Source organism: Phascolarctos cinereus, unplaced genomic scaffold (genome assembly GCF_003287225.1).
Source record: "Phascolarctos cinereus isolate Bilbo 61053 unplaced genomic scaffold, phaCin_HiC Scaffold_726;HRSCAF=1367, whole genome shotgun sequence".
In the NCBI taxonomy this organism is placed as follows: domain Eukaryota; kingdom Metazoa; phylum Chordata; class Mammalia; order Diprotodontia; family Phascolarctidae; genus Phascolarctos; species Phascolarctos cinereus.
The window spans coordinates 246,010,065-246,028,771 of record NW_027556098.1 but is presented as its reverse complement, the minus strand read 5'-3'; positions in this window follow the sequence as shown (position 1 = coordinate 246,028,771).

The window sequence follows — 18,707 nt, the reverse complement described above, 5'->3', positions numbered from 1 at the left end:
GAAGTTATTTTTCTAAAAGCATTTTTGATACAGTGATTCCTCAAATTTAGCACAATAAGAAAAAAATTTTTTAGAGATACAATAATAATGTATACACTATCATGTATTTAAAAACTTGAAACAAAACTTATTACCAGATGACATTAGTTCAGTCAAATGAATTTCCAAATTATCTTACATAGAATATTATTCATTTTTGGCATTTTAAATTGGCTGCATTCAAGACAAACATAGAGTACTTACATTTACTAATATTTATATAATTTTACCATATGTGCTAAGCACTTTACAATCATGTGATCTTCATCACAACCTTGGGTGGCTGGTGTTACTATTATTTATAGATTAGAGAACTTCAGTGAACAGAGATGAAGCAACTTGCGTAAAATCACACAGCTGATAAATTTCTGAGACTGGATTGGAGCTCAAATTTTTCCTTATCCATGTATTTTCCCAGTGCATTGCCTTAATGCTAAATAGCAAATGGATTTTTCATTGAGTTCTGATATAGCACAATAATCCTAATAGGAGAGCACATCTCATTTTAAATGAGACCCACATTATGATTTCATTTCAGGACAAACTTCAGTCAAGTTCAATCAAATCTGGATTTATAATTGAGTTTTTGAATTATATTATATTTCCATATATTTCCATTTGAATTATGCATATATATATTTTCATAAAACTTTTTGCTTCCTTTAAAAATCACCCAATGATCCAAATCAATTCCTCTGTGTTCTTATTCTGGTCCCACTTGGATTCTTTAAGAGGGTGGATAAAGAGCAGGTCTTATTTTTCCCCAAGGCTTTTCAGTTTTAACCCCAAGAAGCCCAAGATGAAGCATAGGGAGAGGCTTATTTTATATCTTATTTTTCCTTAAAACAAATTCTACAGAGTGGTATCTCAAAACTAACAAAGATGTTTCAGCATTTATAAAAACATTCCAACCACAATTTGGAAATGTACAGTAGAGTAATTATATTTCTGTCACAAATTTAATCTCTAAACAGTTTACAATGCCACAAATTCCTGTAGATTGGGGAGAGGGGAAAATTATCTTCCCTCTCACCTGTATTGTTTCTTGTCTTCCTCTTTGACTTGGCCAGAGTTATAAAGGCAGAGAAAGAGGCTTTTTTTTTTTAAGGCTTTGAAAATTCCACGGAATTTTCACTCTTTCTACCCTTTTTCCTTTGGCTGATCAGGCCACCGGAAAAAGTTAATTTACCAAGACACAAAACACAGTCAATACAACAAGATAGACACATAGAAGCATTGGCTGGCAAAGTTTTTCTCCTTATCTCCCACTGAAAATTTAATCAAAAAGTCTGTGACAGCTGAGTCCCTACTGAATATTATTGACAACTGGGAGAGCTGTTTTGAAACTCCTTTCTAAGCTTTCTACAAAAGTGATTTCTTTTTTTTTGTTGTTCTTTTTGGTGAAGCAGAGTTCATTTTTTAAAAATTTTTTAACATTTTTTAGGCAATTGGGGTTAAGTGACTTGCCCAGGGTCACACAGCTAGTAAGCAATCAGAGTTAAGTGACTTGCCCAAGGTCACACAGCTAGTCAGTGTCAATTGTCTGAGGCTGGATTTGAGCTCAGGTCCTCCTGACTCCAAGGCAGACCTCTATCCACTGCACCACCTAGCTACCCCTAAAAGTGGTTTCTTAAGAATGTCCATTCTTCAAGCCAAATTTGAGACTTGGTAAATAGTAGGCACTTAACAAATGTTTGTTTTCTTCCCTCCCACCAATCACATAAAAGGAAACCATGGAAAATCAAGGGACTACTTGCTTGGAAACAGATAAGGAAACAAAACAATTTAAGGATGGAGAGAACACTGATGGGGATTTTAAAAAAAAGCCTTCTGAAGGCACTGGAGCCTAAACTTAAAAAAAAGTTCAGAATGCTAAGAGGCAGAGGAAGGAAAGGAGTGCATGTCAAACATGAGGAACAGTCTGCAAAGGTACAGAGGTGGGAGAACTCACTCATTTCTGTGTACCAAGAGTCAGAGCTATAACTAAGGAAAGAGCAGCAGGACTTTGTCTCTGGGTGCCAAAATGTAGCTAGGGTTTGCAGTCATTTTAGTCAGGAACATAAAAATAAACTGAGCTTATATGGCAAGAAAAAGTAGGTAAAATAGGAAGCTATGAGATGGCTGTTATAAGGACCACCACAAGTGAGCTCTTCCTCTCCCTGAGAAGCACTTGAGGATATGTTTCATTCTACTTACTCAAGAAACAAAAGTTGCCGGTTAAACTCTAAAGAAAGTAGTATTAAGTCAATAACTGGTACCCGCAAGCATAACAGGATGATGGAAAACACCAAATTCCATGTATTATCCAAGCATACAACATATAACGTCACTAATTGGTTGAAGTCAGTTCAAGGTTTGCAAAATCATGGCATTCTCTAAATGTTACAGGGAAATTAATTATATATGAACAATGTCAGAGGCAATTACTTGGACAAACAGGTTTTGGCACATTAAAATCAGGTCTGATCTTAATTTATTGATGACCTAATAGCAAAAGGATATTGATTGTGTCCATATTATATAACATATGCCTTCACAAGCTGGTATATAATGTTCTTAGGAAACACTTAAATCATGAGAAAAACAGAGAAGTTTTTTATATATCTTTCTGAAGGGTGCCTTCAAATTTCACCAGTTAGAAAGTTTAACAGAAAGAAACAACAAGTATAACCACTATAACAAAGACATAAAACAAATGATGGGTAAAGTGCATTGAACAGTTCTCTGATTTTGTGATAATAAACATTAAGGAACAGTGCTATAACCGCATCATTGTATCCAAATATGGGTGATTAGCAGCTAAAATTACTATGTCACTTGGTAAAACCTCTTTAGATTATTAATCATTAGGTGGGGGCAAGAAAGTCATATGGGGGAGATATTTTATTAGGAAATCCTCTGGTTCGTGTGTTCTGGTTCACCATCAGGACATTAGCAAATCTTAGCAAGGCTTAAATAGGGCTGTGGTCCTTTGGGCTTCCCAATACCAACCGATCAAGCTTTCAGTGTATTTCTTTTAGTACATTTAAAAAAATGAGATCTACAATTCACAGTTATACAATACACTGCTAGGTTTACTCTCTATGTCAATAAAAGCAGGTTTTGAAAGTAGAGTTTTTGTAGACCTGACCTTAAAAAGTTGTTTCTCTATCTACAATCCCTGGGAAATGATCTAACATCAAAATGTGAAGAAACAACCTTTGAGTTAGGTTTGACAAGGTGTTATACTGAGATTCTAGAAAAATAAACACAACCCCTTAGAAAACCAATGCTATTTTTTCTAGTAAATAAAGCCGCAGACAGGTGGGTAAGAATTTATGGGAAGAAAGAGCTGTTTCAAGACTTGCAGCAGGACTTTATGCCAAATAAATGTCTTAAACCAAAATCCCATTTGTGACATTCCACATAAGACGCCAAAAAACCCCAGAAGTTTCTTTGATGTGATTAAATTGGTGAAATAGGTAGTGGTTAAGTCCCAGCGTAGCCTAGCCTTGCTCTCTCTCCCCACCCTCTTCTACAAGTTTACGTTAAGACTTAGATTATGGGATTTCAGTAGACTGAGAGTCTGGGGAATTGACCAGGCAGGCCTACAGTAGCTGTACTATACTACCACATATCCTGTCGTACCAGACCTACACTATTTTGGAAGGAACAAACATCATTTGATATAGCTTGGTCTATTGCTAACAACTTTTTGTTACTTTGTGCTGTTCTTTGTTCTCCACACATAAGCTGGAAGTACAATGACCACTCTGGGGCCTGATGGCATTATTGATGTACACAGGAGTTTTGACTTGCTATGTTTCTCTCTTGGGTCAGTTTGCCCCTCTGGAGGTAGCCCATTGCACCCTCCCAACCCCTTGCTCCCCAGAGGATTCACCACGTTGGTGCCAGACTTAGTGCAGACATCCAATAGCCTTAGCTCACTGTAACTCAGAATTCCCAAGTTCAAGAGATCTGACAGCCTCAGTCTTCCCAATTGCTTGGATATATGTTTGCACCACCATATCTGGCTAATCAGAATAATTTAAAACAAAAAGCAAATGATTTGGGGGAAAGCAACCAAAAAATCTATTTTCTCCCATTTCTCCCACTTCCATCCCACTTTCAAATATTCGGTAACTCCTTTATCTGCACAGAGCTGCCCATTTGGGCCAATGGTGAATAGATGATATCTGGTGTGTTATTATTGCTCTTAATGGAAAGGGAGACTTTCCTAGGCATTCAACAACAGGGACAAATTAAAAATCCCAACTCTGCATCAGATTTCAAAAAAAGCAAGTTGACGGACTGACTAAAAATTGCTGACGGCCATAGTTTACCCTGCCTCCGTTTTTTTTTTCAAAAGTGTAACGTTAATCTTAAGAGTCTTTTTGTTTAATGTAACGCCAGGTTTTGGCTTCTTGCCTAAACACAGTTTGTGCTTTTCAAAAGATGTAACTTTTACTAGACTGACTTCTGGCAACATTTTTTTCAAACTTGTCTTTCCGAACTAATCAGCCTCCACACTTTTTTTTCTTTTTATAACATGGACACCAGAATGGGAAAATAAGCTGGTATTTTAAGTGGCTGGTAGCTACTTAGGTAAGAGATTTTACTGGGAGCTCAGCTTTATCCTCTCCCTACTTCTCTTCTAAAAACTTGTTTGTCTGATTTTTAGACTGTGTACCCAATAATCAAAAAGAACAGTTTAGCATAATTAATGCCTTTTGAAGTGTCTTTTTTTCTAATAGCTCATTTATTGTGTACAAGTTGAGTGTGTTTATTTTCAATTACTCATCAAGGGGTCTCAATTTTCCAACCCATTGTTTAATCAGGGTAAACAAACTTCAGAACCTAACATCACCACCATTAAGTCTGTCTTGGGAATACAGCGTCTTGAAAGTCTGCATGGATGGCTGATTAGCAGCTGCTCTATGGGTAAGATGCCTTAGGCACCTACCTTTCACTGTAGCCCAGAGAGCAGCTACAACCAGGCCCTAGGGACATTTCAAGTCTTTCCTTTGAAAATGTAAATTAGCTGTCTTTGGATAAACCCCACAACTTGGGTTCCAGCCCTGAAAAATGCTACCCAAGACCAAAAAAAAGGCCCCAAATTGTGATATCACCAGGAAAGACTCCCAGCTTTTGTTTACTTTAAAAAAAAAACTTGCAGCACAGGAAGTGAGGTTTTATTGTATATTTCTTTGGTTTTAGGCAAAGAAATAAACTTGAAGAGTGTATGCTATCTTTTAAAGGGAATGACAAATATATACATATATACATTGTTATATACGTGTGTGTAAATATACGTATACACATACACAAGAATGTTGTGCTGTGCTTGTATGCACATATATATGGTGTGTATATGAATGTATGTATACATACATACAGATGTATATGCATATGTGTATATGTGTGTGTTTGTATGTATATACATAATCCATTTATACATATATATGTATGTATAGATACACACACAAACACACACAGACACATATATCCTCCCTTAGCACTGTAAGAGCAGCTTTGGCCTTGCTGACAATATTTCAAAGAAATGGGTCATAATAACGCAGCTCTCCTTTTTTTTAATTTTTTTGAAAGCTTCTCTGTAAGTGTATGGACAGAATAGGTTAGAGCTAGGCTATGTAGCCTTAGCTCATTCTTAAGATGATATCTTTGGGTTGCCATAGCAACTCATCAAGGCCCTATTTTGGGAAAAAAATAGAACTGCGGGAAAAAACACACAGAAATTTCACCTCTCCCCACCCCAATTCCCCATTATTCTCCTGAATTTACCATTTCTTCAACAATGGAAGATTTGCTTTGATTTTGATTCTGTTCAAAATGCAATGAACACAAAATTGAATCAAATGATAGGAAATCTATTTGACACCTTTTATTATGGGCTTTCATGAAAAATTATAATTTAACACTTACACATAAAAAAGACACTGTCCCCTCCACCTCACATTTCTTGCTTGCTTCTTCCCATGAACTTTTCCCCTTCTAGCAATAGGCACAATATTGGCTGCCAGCCAACTAACTCCTCCCTCATCCCTAATTCTCCAGGGTTAGAAAATCCATTTATTTGCTTGCAATCTTGAGGAACAGTGATCTTTGCCTCCTCTGAACTCCTACTGCATTTGTTTTCTGTACAAATCACTTGGAGTTTTTCATATCCTACCTCAATGTTATACATCTTCCCCCATGTGTATATTTTGTCTCTCCCAAAGAGATTGTAAGCTCTCTGGTTGGATCATAGATTTAGAGTCAGGAGGGACCTTAGAGTACTTTTAGTTAAACCCCTTCATTTTACAGATGAGGAAGTTAAGGGCAAGGAAGGTTTAACAATTTGCACAAGGTCACGTAGCTAAGTGGTACACTGGATAGAATGATGGAGTCAGGAAGACTTGGCTTTAACTCTCATCTCAGATACTAGCTATATGATCCTAAGTAAATCACTTAACCACTGAGTCTCAATTTCTTCATCTGTAAGATGGAACAATAATAATACCTCACAGGGTTTATGTGAGATTCAAATGAGCTATGTAGGGAGTATTTTGCAAACCTTGAAGTTCTATGGAAATATTAGCTAATATTATTCTTATTGGTGGTGGTATTCTTTTTCTTCTTCTCATTATTATTATTTTATTATTGAGGTCACACACTGAATTTTAACCTGGGTCCTCTGACTCCAGAGCAAGTTGTCTTTTTAATTTTATCTTTGTTATTGCACCTCTTCAGAGACACAGAATATTTAACTGCAGGTAATTTTAGGGACTAATTCATCCAAATGCAAAAATGTTTAAGAGGAAAAGACTAAGGCCAGAAAAATCAATGAAACCATTCTCTCCAATGTTTCCAAAGACCTGATGTTGCCAGATCTGATGGGTTTTCTTTTAATCAGTCCTTATCCTTCATAACCTATCTGCTGCAGTTGACACTTTTGCTCTCTTCCTATATGTTTTCTCCTCACTGCCTGATACAGTGGGTGCTTAATAAATGTTTGTTATGGGGCAGCTAAGTGACGCAGTGGATAGAACACCAGCCCTGGAGTCAGGAGGACCTAAGTTCAAAACCAGCCTTAGACACATAATGCTCACTAGTTGTATGGGTCTGGGCAAGTCACTTAACCCCAATTGCTTCACCAAAAACCAAAACAAAACAATAAATGTTTGTTGACTTTTCATGATATTACTCTCTCTTGCTTCTCCTTTTACCTGACAGGTGTTTCCCAGTCTCCTTGCTGGCTCATCAGGCATATCATATCCCTCTGGTTATTTCCCAAGGCTATGCTCTGAACTCTCTTCTGTTCTGTCTCTAAGTCTTAGAAAGTAAGGCAGGTTGGGGATACAGTGAACAGAGCACTAAGCTGGAGTCAGGAATATCTGAGTTTGATCTAGCCTCAGACATCTAAGAGCTGTGTGATCTTGGGCAAGTAACTAAACCTCTGTTTGCCTCAATTTTCTCATCAGTAAAATAGGGATAATAACAGCACCTACCTCCCAGTGCTGTTGAGAGGATCAAATGAGATAATATTTGTAAAGCACATAGTACAATGCACATAGGTGGCACTATATAAATGATATTATTATTTTTAGCATCATCATCATCATCATCATTATCATTATGCCTGTTCCTCTTTGGAAGAGGAAGTTCCCTACAACACTTCTATAATCTGTGACTCCATTAGTCGATACTCCCTCCACAGAAACATGAAAGACAATCTCTCAGCACCTTGGGAAGTAGTCTTTGTTAAGTTGCTCAGGCTCAGCAAATGCATTACCCAGTAGCCATCCTTCTGGTGATAAAATCTCTTGGAAGTTAAGTAGGCTGGTTCTCAAACATCATAAGCCTCTCCAACTTGATAGAAACTGCCAGGGCTTATACTTTGGGACAGAGCCAGAAGTATCCTGGGAGATGTTTAACAACTGGCTCTCCAGGGGGGAAAAGTGTATCCACAATAAATGTTAAAGTTTAATCTGCACTGTTAATATTTTCTCTATCACATTCTTGAGTCTAGACCACCAACAAAATAATAAATCAAGTCCTGATTCATAGCAATTGCATATTTCCGAGGTATAAATGCTTGCACTGAGAATTTAACAATCAGCTCTCAAAAACCAGTTAAAGTTGGCTCAAGCACACCCCTGAACATAGTCTTCAAGAACCTATGGTCCTCTCTCCTTTGCAATGAGGTATATGACTGAAACTTTTAGGGTAAGGCCTTAAAGTAAAAGTCATGGCTATAAGCACTACTTCACAGGCCCAAGGCCATATATGAAAATGGATTCCATTAGAATTAAGCAAGGGATCTAAACAGAATCATGAAGAAATATCTCTTCCTCTGCCTCTACTTTGTAGTCTGAGTTCTATGGGAATCTGTGTTTGGCGCAAATCTTTTGCATGTGTATTTACTATACACAGATGCTTGTGCTATTCATATGTGCATGTGAATAGTTCTATTCATAGGAAAGAGGAAAAATAGGAGGAGCTAGGGATTGTTATTTGTGGAAGGATCTAATAAAACTTTGGCAGAGCCAAAATAATCTATTGGTTCAGTAATCTTTTTTGTTTTAATGAGACAGCATGATGTAACCTTCAGTAATCCCTTCTTCTAAAATAAAATACAAAATATTGTGCAAAGTTTTTATATGGCAAGGAGGAGAATTCTTAATTAAACAAAAGACAGAGGTAGTGACAGAAGATAACAAACAATTTTTACTATTGAAAAATGAAAAGCTTTTGCATGAACAAAATCAGTGCTGGAACAATCACAAGAGAAACAGTTAATGGTGGGGGGATCAAATTTTCTAGGAAATGTAGCTGGAAAAGGTCTGATCTCCAAGATATGTAAATAGGAGATACAAAAGTATATGAGCATAGTAGATGAAAGGTTAAAGGACATTAAACAAGCAGTTTTCAAAAGAAGATAGACAAGCTATCATTGACCCTATTAAAAGGATGCTCCAAATCACTAATAATGATAGAATTGAAAATTAAGATAACTTTGAAGTTTTACCTCTTACCCGTAAGATTAACAAAGATTACAAAGTAAAAATGTGGTAAATGCTAGAGGGGCTACGGCTCATTTGTAAATTGGAAACACTTAAGTCAGGGAGTGCCTGTATTTGTCTTATTGTGCAGATTCTACTTGAGTCTTTCAGGTACATACTCCAATTGGTATTGAACTAACTGCTTCCCCTCACTATTAAAAATACATGGGGGAGCTTTCTTTTCAGGACTGGGAAAATGCCTAGATTTTCTGGGCAACGTCTGAGACAGGCCTTTGATTTGTAGCTGCGCTATGTGAGCTCTTTATTGCCCTCATAAATCTTGGTAAACATCAGTAGGCATAACCAGAGAACTGTCTTATGCTTCACTGTGCCCTGGTTCCAGCAGCATTCTTTGAGGAAGTCATAGGAACATAGGTTTAGAACGGGAAGGGATCTTGGAGTCATTTAGCCTAAGCCTTTCGTTTGATAGATGAGAATACTGAGGTAAAAAGAATGATATCCTCTCTATCCACGATAGTGCCCTTGGTTAGTGGTACTGTTAGATTTCTTTTTGCCATGAGGGCTGCATTATCCTGTGCCAAGTCTCCAGAGGAAGAGAAAAGGGACAATAAATCTCTGACCACAGTGTGTGCCAGCTCTTTCCTCTCTCATGGAACAAAGGAGGAAGTTGGGGTAAGGGAGCAGTGAAGAGGTCTATCTATTCTGCATCAGGCAATTCAGAGCCCAACTCCATGTAAACATGGACTCTTAGTAAATACTATTCCATAAAATTCTACTCATTTTAGTTTTGTTGATATAGATACTTTAAAGTGATATGATAGACAATGCAATCTTCTTATTTTTATGTAGAGGTGAAACAGAAGACGTCAACTGTACAACAGCAAACAAAATGAAAAAAGTCTCTTTAGCCTTATGGTTCTAGAAAGTATTTTGGGTAACAAATATAACCACTGGTTTTAGCTTCTGTTGCAGTATGCCACTCTTCCTCTAAACCAAGATGCACTTTTTTTCTTAGCTATTCTACCTTTGATTACTTCAGTTCAATATGATGACATCATTACCATCATTAACATCACCACCAATAACAATCATCAAAATGGCTAGCATTTATATAATTCTTCAATAATTGCAAAGCTCTTTACATGTGTGATCTTATTTGATCTTCACAACCCTGTGATACACGTGCTATTATTATCCCAATTTTACACGTAAGAACATTAAGCCTGAGAGAGGTTCAGTGGCTTGCTCAGAGTCACAAAGCTGGCAAGTATGTGAAGAAAGATTTAAATAAAAATCTTCATAACCACAAGTACAGTACTTTATTGACTGCTCCAGTTGCTTACCTCTTGTTCACTGAGTTACTTCTTTTTTTAGTTCCTACTTCTATGTGCCATAAAAGTAGAGGGTTTTTTGCTTCATTTGTTTTTGCATTGTGTTTGTTTTTGGTTTTAAAGGCTCAAAACACTGTCTCATCCTTTGGCTTGTATGAAACAACTTCATTGGCAGCCTTACACTATCTCTTGGAGGGGTTAATTAAATTTGCTGAACATAAATTTATGAAGAAGGTAACCTCTGTGGTCTCAGAAATAGAAGAGCCTACAAGGGAGTGGGTGAAAAGGAAGGTGGAAGTGTTAAAAAGGAAAGAAAGAAAGCTTTACATTAGTGATGGGAGGTGTTCCATTCCTAAATGTTCCTATTGGTAAAGAGAGTTGGTCTGTGAAGATAAATCATGACCTCATAATAGGAGAGGCCTAAGAAATTTGAAGCTTAAAAAGTCTACACATTTTAATATTGGGAAGGAGGAGTTGGAACCCAAGGCACCTGGACAGCAAAAATATCCAAAACAACATGATCGTCTCAATAGATGCAGAAAAAGCCTTTGACAAAGTATAATATTTATCCATGCTAAAAACCCTATGGAGTATAGCACAGAGGGATTTTTTAATGTCATAGAAAGTATCTACCTAAAATTAAAAGCAAGTATCATATGTAATGGGGACACACTGGAAGCTTTTCCAGTAAATAATGGGAATGAAGCAAGGATGCCCACTCTCCCCACTATTATTTGATGTAGTTCTGAAAATGCTAGCAATAACAATAAGAAAAAAGAAATTAAAGGAAAAAAGATAGGTGAAGGGGAGATAAAACAATCCTTGTTTGTTTATGATAGGGTGATTTACTTAGAAAATCCTAGAGGACCAGCAAAGATACTGAAACAATTAATAGCTTTAGCAAAGTTACAGACTAGAAAAATGAATCTTTAAAAATCAATAACATTTCTTTATAATAAACCTAATAAAACACAAGGAGCCATAAGAAATAATAGAAAGGAAAATCTCATTCCACATAGCCACAAAATACATAAATTTTCTGGGGATAGACTTCCTAAAACACACAAAAGACACATACAAATTCAATTGTGAATTGCTCCTTAAAGAAATAAAGAACTTAAATAGCTGCAAAAATATTCAGAGCTTATGGCTAGGTTGCCAATACTATAAAAAGGACAGTACTACCCAAATTAATTCACATACTTAGTGTCATACCAATCAAATTCCAAGGGGGTATTTTACAGAACTTGACAAAATAATAACAAAAGTAATTTGGAAAAAACAAAATATCCAGAATATTGAGACAAATGATAAAAAGAAATAAAGATGAAAGGGGGAATATTATTTTCAGACCTCAAGCTACATTATAAAGCAACAGTCTCTCTGGTAGTGGTTAAAGAGTAAAGATATAGATAATGGAACAGGCTAGACAAGAAAGATTCAGAAAAATTGAACTCAATAGTACAGTGTTTAATAAAGTAGAAAACAAAAATTACCTAGGGGGAAAAAAGACTACTTATTTGATAAAAACTTCTGAGAAAACTGGAAAGTAATCTGGCAGAAAATAGGCTTAGACCTTAAACTACGTTCTATGATACATTCTAAATAGATTCACAACCTTAATATTAAAGACCATGCTATAAAAAAGTAGAAGAGAAATGGATCCTATACCTCTCAAAGTTATGGGTAGGAGATGTTTTCTTAAATAAGCAAGAGACAGAGGTAATTTCAAGAGATAAAAGACAAAACACTGATTACTTGAAACTGAGAAGCTTCTGCGATCACAGAATTAATGCATCTAGGACAAAAAGAGAAGTGGCCAAATGGGAAAAAATATCTTTGTATCAAATTTCCCTCATAAGACTTTGATATTCAATATATGTGTGTGTGTGTGTGTGTGTGTGTGTGTGTGTAAACATGTATGTGTGTGTGTATATATATATGTATATACATATATAAATATATATTCAAACAACAGTTATTGGTATATAAATAAATGTATATGCATATATTACATATATATAGACAGACATACCTTATTTTATTGTGCTTTGCTTTATTGCACTTCTCAAATATTGCATTTTTTACAAATTTAAGCTTTGTGGCAATCCTGCATGAAGTGAGTCTATCAATGCCATTTTTCTAACAGCGTATACTCACATCATATCTCTGTGTCACATTTTGGTAACTATTGAAGTATTCCAAACTTTTTCACTATTATTATAATATCTGTTATGGCTATCTGTGATCAGTGATCTTTGATGTTACAAATTTAACTGTTTTGGGGAACCATAAATTGTACCCATACAAGATGGCAAATTTAATTAATAATTAATTAATTAATGTTTTATGGTTTCTGACTGCTCCACCAACCACCTTTTCCTCAGTCAATCTCCTTCTCTTCAAGCCTCCTTAACACCTGAGACACAACAATATTGAAATTAGGCCAATTAATAACTCTACAATGGCCTGTAAGTGTTCTAGTGAAAGGAAAAGTCAATTGATAATCCATCAGTACACTTCATTGTCTTATTTAAAGAAATTGTCACAGCACCCCCAACCTTCAGCAACCACCACCCTGATCAGTCAGCAGCCACCAACATCAAGGCAAGACCCACCTCCAACAAAAAAGATTATGACTTACTGAAGGCTCAGATGATGGTTAGCATTTATTAGCAATAAAGTATTTTTAATTGAAGTATGTACATTTTTTAAAATACTATTGCACACTTAATAGACTACAGTATAGTAGTCTATATGCACTGGGGAACAAATTAAAAAGCATGACTTGCTTTATTGTGATATTCACTTTATTGTGGTGACCTGGAACTGAACCCACAATATTTCTGAGATACGCCATGTAACATTTATGTGCATATAAAAATCAAGGTTGTCTACAGTCATATAAAAAATACTCTAAATCGCTATTGATTAGAGAAATGCAAACTAAAACAACTCTGAGGAAACCCCTTATGCCTATCAGATTGGCTAACATGACAGAAAAGGAAAATGACAAATGCTGGAGAGGATGTGGAAAAACTGGGACACTAATGAATTGTTGATGAAGTTACAAACTGGTTCAAATGTTATGGAGAACAATTTGGAACTATGCCCAAAGGGCTATAAAACTGTGCCTACCCTTGGACCCCAACAATACCACTACTAGGTCTATATCCCAAAGAAATCAAAGAAAAACAAAAAGGACATATGTGTACAAAAATATTTGTAGCAGCTCTTTGTGTAGTGGCAAAAAATTGGAAATTGAAGAGCTGCCTATCAATTGAGGAATGTCTGAACAGTATATGAACGTGATGGAACACTATTGTGCTATAAGAAATGATGAACAAGACGGTTTCAGAAAAACTGGGAAGATTTATATGAACTGTGATGAAAACTAAACAGAACCAGGAGAACATTGTATACAGTAACAGCAGTATTGTAAGGATGATCAACTGTGAATGACTTACCTAGCCTGATTAATATAAGGATCCAAGACAATTTCAAAGGACTTATTATGAAAAATGCTATCCTGCAGAGACAGAACTAATGCCATCTAAGTGCAGATTTAAGCACATTTTTTGAACTTTCTTTATTTTTCTTGCTTTATTTTTTGCAACATGGTTAATGTGGAAATGTTTTGCATGACTTCATATGTATAACCAACATCACATTTCTTGCCTTTTCAGTGGGTGGGGAAAGTGTGGGAAGGAGGGAGAGACTTCAGAAGTCAACATTTTTAAAAATCAATGTTAACAAATAAATTGATTTTTAAAAAAGAAACAAAATAGGTGCCCATCAATTTCTGAATGGCTAAACAAATTGTGATACATCAATATAATGAAATATTACTATGTTATGTGAAATGGTGTGTGATAAATACAGAGAAGCATGGAAAAATCTATATGAATTGATGCAGAGAAATCAGCAGAGCCAGGAAAATAATATACATAGTAACTACAACAATGTAAATGAAAAGAACAATTACATACCAAAAAAATTAAAAGTAAATGTAACAAAATTATAAAGACCAAACAGGTCTAAAATAAAGAGCTATGAGAAGACACGCTTGACTTACCCCTTCATGGAAGTGGGAAGTTTATTGGTTTTACATATTACACATGTTTTCAGAATTTTTTTAAAAAATTAAATATTGATCAGTTATGGGATGTCTACTTGGGAGAGGTATGACAGATGATATGAGAAACTGAAAATGTCAACAAAAACACATTTTAAAAAATTATTTAGCAAGCTAGTGGTAGGATTAAAGCATACATACCTTAATATTCCAGTATTTTCCTCAATCTGCTAGTTTTTTTTTAATTTTCATAGAACTGCTCAGAAGCTGAATGAATCAGACTTCTTATCTAGACAAGAATAGAATCATGGATCAGAGTACACCAGAATCAGGCAGGAATTTGGTGCTAACAAAGCCACAGAAATAATTATGAAGCTTTTAAAAATGTAAACAAGCAGAAGGAGGGAGTGTTCCAGCAGGGAATGAAACATTCCCCAAATACTTCATTGTGGTTCAGTCCTGGATGGCACTGTAAAAAAAAAAAAGGCAAGGGAATTCTATTTATCTTTTAGCTTATCTGCAAATAAGATTCTTTGAAGATTTCAGATTCTAGTAAGCCACATTTCATATCAGACATTCTATTCTAGTCAATGTGGTCTTCATTACATCTTATCTTTCCAAAGTATATTATACTTTTTCAAAAACATTTAAATTTTTTTTAGAATGTCAACATTTTGAATTGCTTTATTTAGATGGATTTGTCTCTCTCCCTCTCCTTCCATTCCCCTCTTTCCTCCCTCCTCTTTCCTTTTTCCTTTCCCTCCCACTCCTTTCCATCTTCCCCTTTATTAACAGGACTTCTTTCTAATATTATACTTCCTTTTCATTAGAGATGAAAAATCTCTTTTACCTCTTTGATCCCATGGATATGATTTAACTTCATCAGCATTTTTGCTAACCTTATGTTTTTCCTCCTGCTTTAAGAGTCTACTTACTATTTGTACTTTCACATTTCATTCCCAGGATGACTTTTGGACAGCCTTACATAAAGTCACACTGACTGTTTTTAGGTTTGTTTTTAAATTACTTTGCCAGAGAAACTCTAGATAGTTACATCTCAATTGTGGTTCTTTTTTTTTTTTTATTACACATCAATCTATCTCCATCCTGCTTGGGTTTCTTTTTGTCTTTGTCTTTCTTTTTTGTTCAGACCTCTGAGTCCAGTGATTAAAGTAACACCCAGTGCATACCAGCAATGAGCATGGCTTATAGTCTAGAGGCTTACTTGTAGCAAGAGAAGTTAAATCACTTGGACACAGTCATATAGCTAGTATGTGTTAGAAATAGAACTTGAGCCCAAGTCTTTCTAACCCCAAGACTAGCCCTCTTTCCACTAGGAGGTCATGCTGTCTCTATACTTAAAGTATAAATATTATAGGGAAAATATTAATATGTGGAAATTTTGTCTCCTTAGTTTTATCAGATATCATTGGCTGCAAATTGTTGATAACAATGAATTGCATTGAGTCACTGATTAATAAATGTTTATGAAAAGAATGAATGAATAAATACTGTTATAGCTTGTCCACTACATTCTTCCTTCTCCTAAGGAATCCTAAGTGTAATACTAAGAATGGGTAACTATTTAAAAAGTCAAAGGAGAGTGAAAGTGTTCTGTAATTGTGATTCGTGATCATGGCCACAGTAAAGAAGAGAAATGATTTTCTATTCATTCTATAAATTGCATCATAACTATGAATAATCAATATTTCCAGAACTGACAGCCATTGACAGCTGGGGTTGTATTTCTTTCCAGATATAATGCTGTAGTCATCTTTTGTTCTTTGACTTAATTATGATGCACGAAAGGTTTTAATAGGCTTATTTAAAACTGGATGAAACAACTACTTATGATTTGATTGCCTATTTTTTATTCAATTCAAATAAATCTCATAGTCTTCAAGAGGAGTTTGCATTATAAAAATGAGATGAACTGTTAAAAGAATTGACAAAACTACATACAATTTTTCTCCTAGGTCCTTGGTTATTTGATATGAATAGTAAATTCTTGGTTCAATGGTCAACAATTTGGTACAATTCAACAAGCAACTATTCAGTACTTACTATGTCCATTATTTTATCATCACATTTGACCTATCTCCCATTTCCTAAGGATCAGAGAGATGGTATTCCATCATGTGCCTATCTTCTGACCAGACCCTTTCCTACTTTCACAGAGATATCAATCCTGCATGAACTCATTATGTTTCCCCAAAACAATCCCCATTTAGATGTACAGATATGGCATGCCTAATAGATTTGAATTTTCTTGAGCCAAGAAGATTCCAGATACAGAAAACTTATCCATAAGGAAGGAAATCCAATACTCTCACAAACCACAATGACTACATTGGCTTACCACATCAGATACTCCATTCATGGGCCATTTGCACTTGCTCTACATCTCACTCAGTAGCCACAGAATCATGTAGCCACTTTTAAGTAGTCTATATTTAATTACTGAATTTTTGCAACTTTATAATTAATTTTATCCATAGCATTTTACATTTTAAAATTATATTTCATTAAAATATGAAAATTAAATGTACAACCAGGAGCAATACGAGGCACTGGGGAAAAAATGACAACAATAACAACAATGGAATTGGATTCAGAAGACCTCGGGGCTTAGTTGTTATTTTGCCTGCATGTATACTTATATGCATGTGTGTGTGTATGCATCTCTCTCTCTCTCTCTCTCTCTCTCTCTCTCTCTCTCTCTCTCCATATACACACACACACACATATATACATATATGTATATATACATACACACAATGAAATACATATACACATACATATATACATATACACACATAGCATATATCATATATACCTTTAGAGATATATGTGTATATATAGGAATATGTAGATATATAGGTATGCATATACATATATAGGCTATAGATGTACATATGCCTATATGTATATATTCATCTTTTCATTTATATTGGTATGCACACATGTAATTATATATAGGTAGATAAGTGTCATTGTAGACATGACACTTTCCTGATCTGTGAGTCATTGGAGCCCATGGAGACAGGGGTTGTATCAATATCTTGTGAATTGGCCAGTGATGAATTGAGGTATAGATAAATACCTTGAAACACAGTTATTTGCTTCTGACTAGAGTCTTCCCCTTTTCTCTGAGTACATGTCTACTGTAGATGCCTTGGGCTCTGATGCCTTCCTCCGTAGGATGTCAAAATAAATTATATATTTGTGGAGGACATTTAGCTCCCTAGAAACTAGGTGTCATATAAATTCAAGGTGGTGTTTTCAAAGCCAGTTGTTTTTTAAGAAGAAAGATAGTACACAGTATATAATAAGCATCCTACAGATGCTTGTTAACTGAGAATAATAATTTTCTTCCTCCTTTTTGTTGAGGAAATCTTCATCTTTTCATAGCTTCCTTCTAGTGATCAGTCTTATATGTCATTAAATTGCTAACATCTTTGGATATTTTCCGAATTTTTATGGGCCATTTTAGATTTCTGAAAGTATACATTTAGAAAAGTATTGCATAAGTATCAACTGTTTTAAATATGTTCTTATTGAGCTTTGAATTCAGGATGCTAGCCTTTTAGCATATTCAGTCATAGCATTTTCCTTAGAAACTCTGTGATCAATGCATCTAGCCTTGCGTAGACCAACATATTTTGTAATAATAGTAATAATAATAAAATAGCTAGCACTCCAATGGAACATTATGGTTTGCAAAGAACTACATACACACACACACACACACACACACACACACACATATATATATATACATATACATACACACATATGTATATGTATATAATCACTTGATCTTTACAACAACCCTGTGAGATAGTTGCTATTACTGTCCTTACTTTAACTGATGAGGAGACTGAGGCATAGCAAGATTAAGGGGTGTGATCAGAGTCCCACGGCTAATAAGGATTTGAAGATTTTAACTCTAGCTTTCTTCATTCTACCTCCACTTAACAAAAGTATCACTTTTGTCCATTGTTTCAATTTGATCTATGAATTTAAGCTCAAAGCCTTTAGTCCCTATATTTCCTTAATGATCATTAATAATGTCATGCTTTAGTGAGTAAAAATGGCATTTCATTGTCATTGGAGACACAGGAATTTTTAAATATGTATTTTCAGTGTAGCTGTATAGCTTAATATTATCAATTAATAAAATGTTTTAGTTTGATTACTTTTAAAATTTGGAAGCCATACTTAGTTCTATTTAATAGGTAATAGATTTATTGAGCTTAA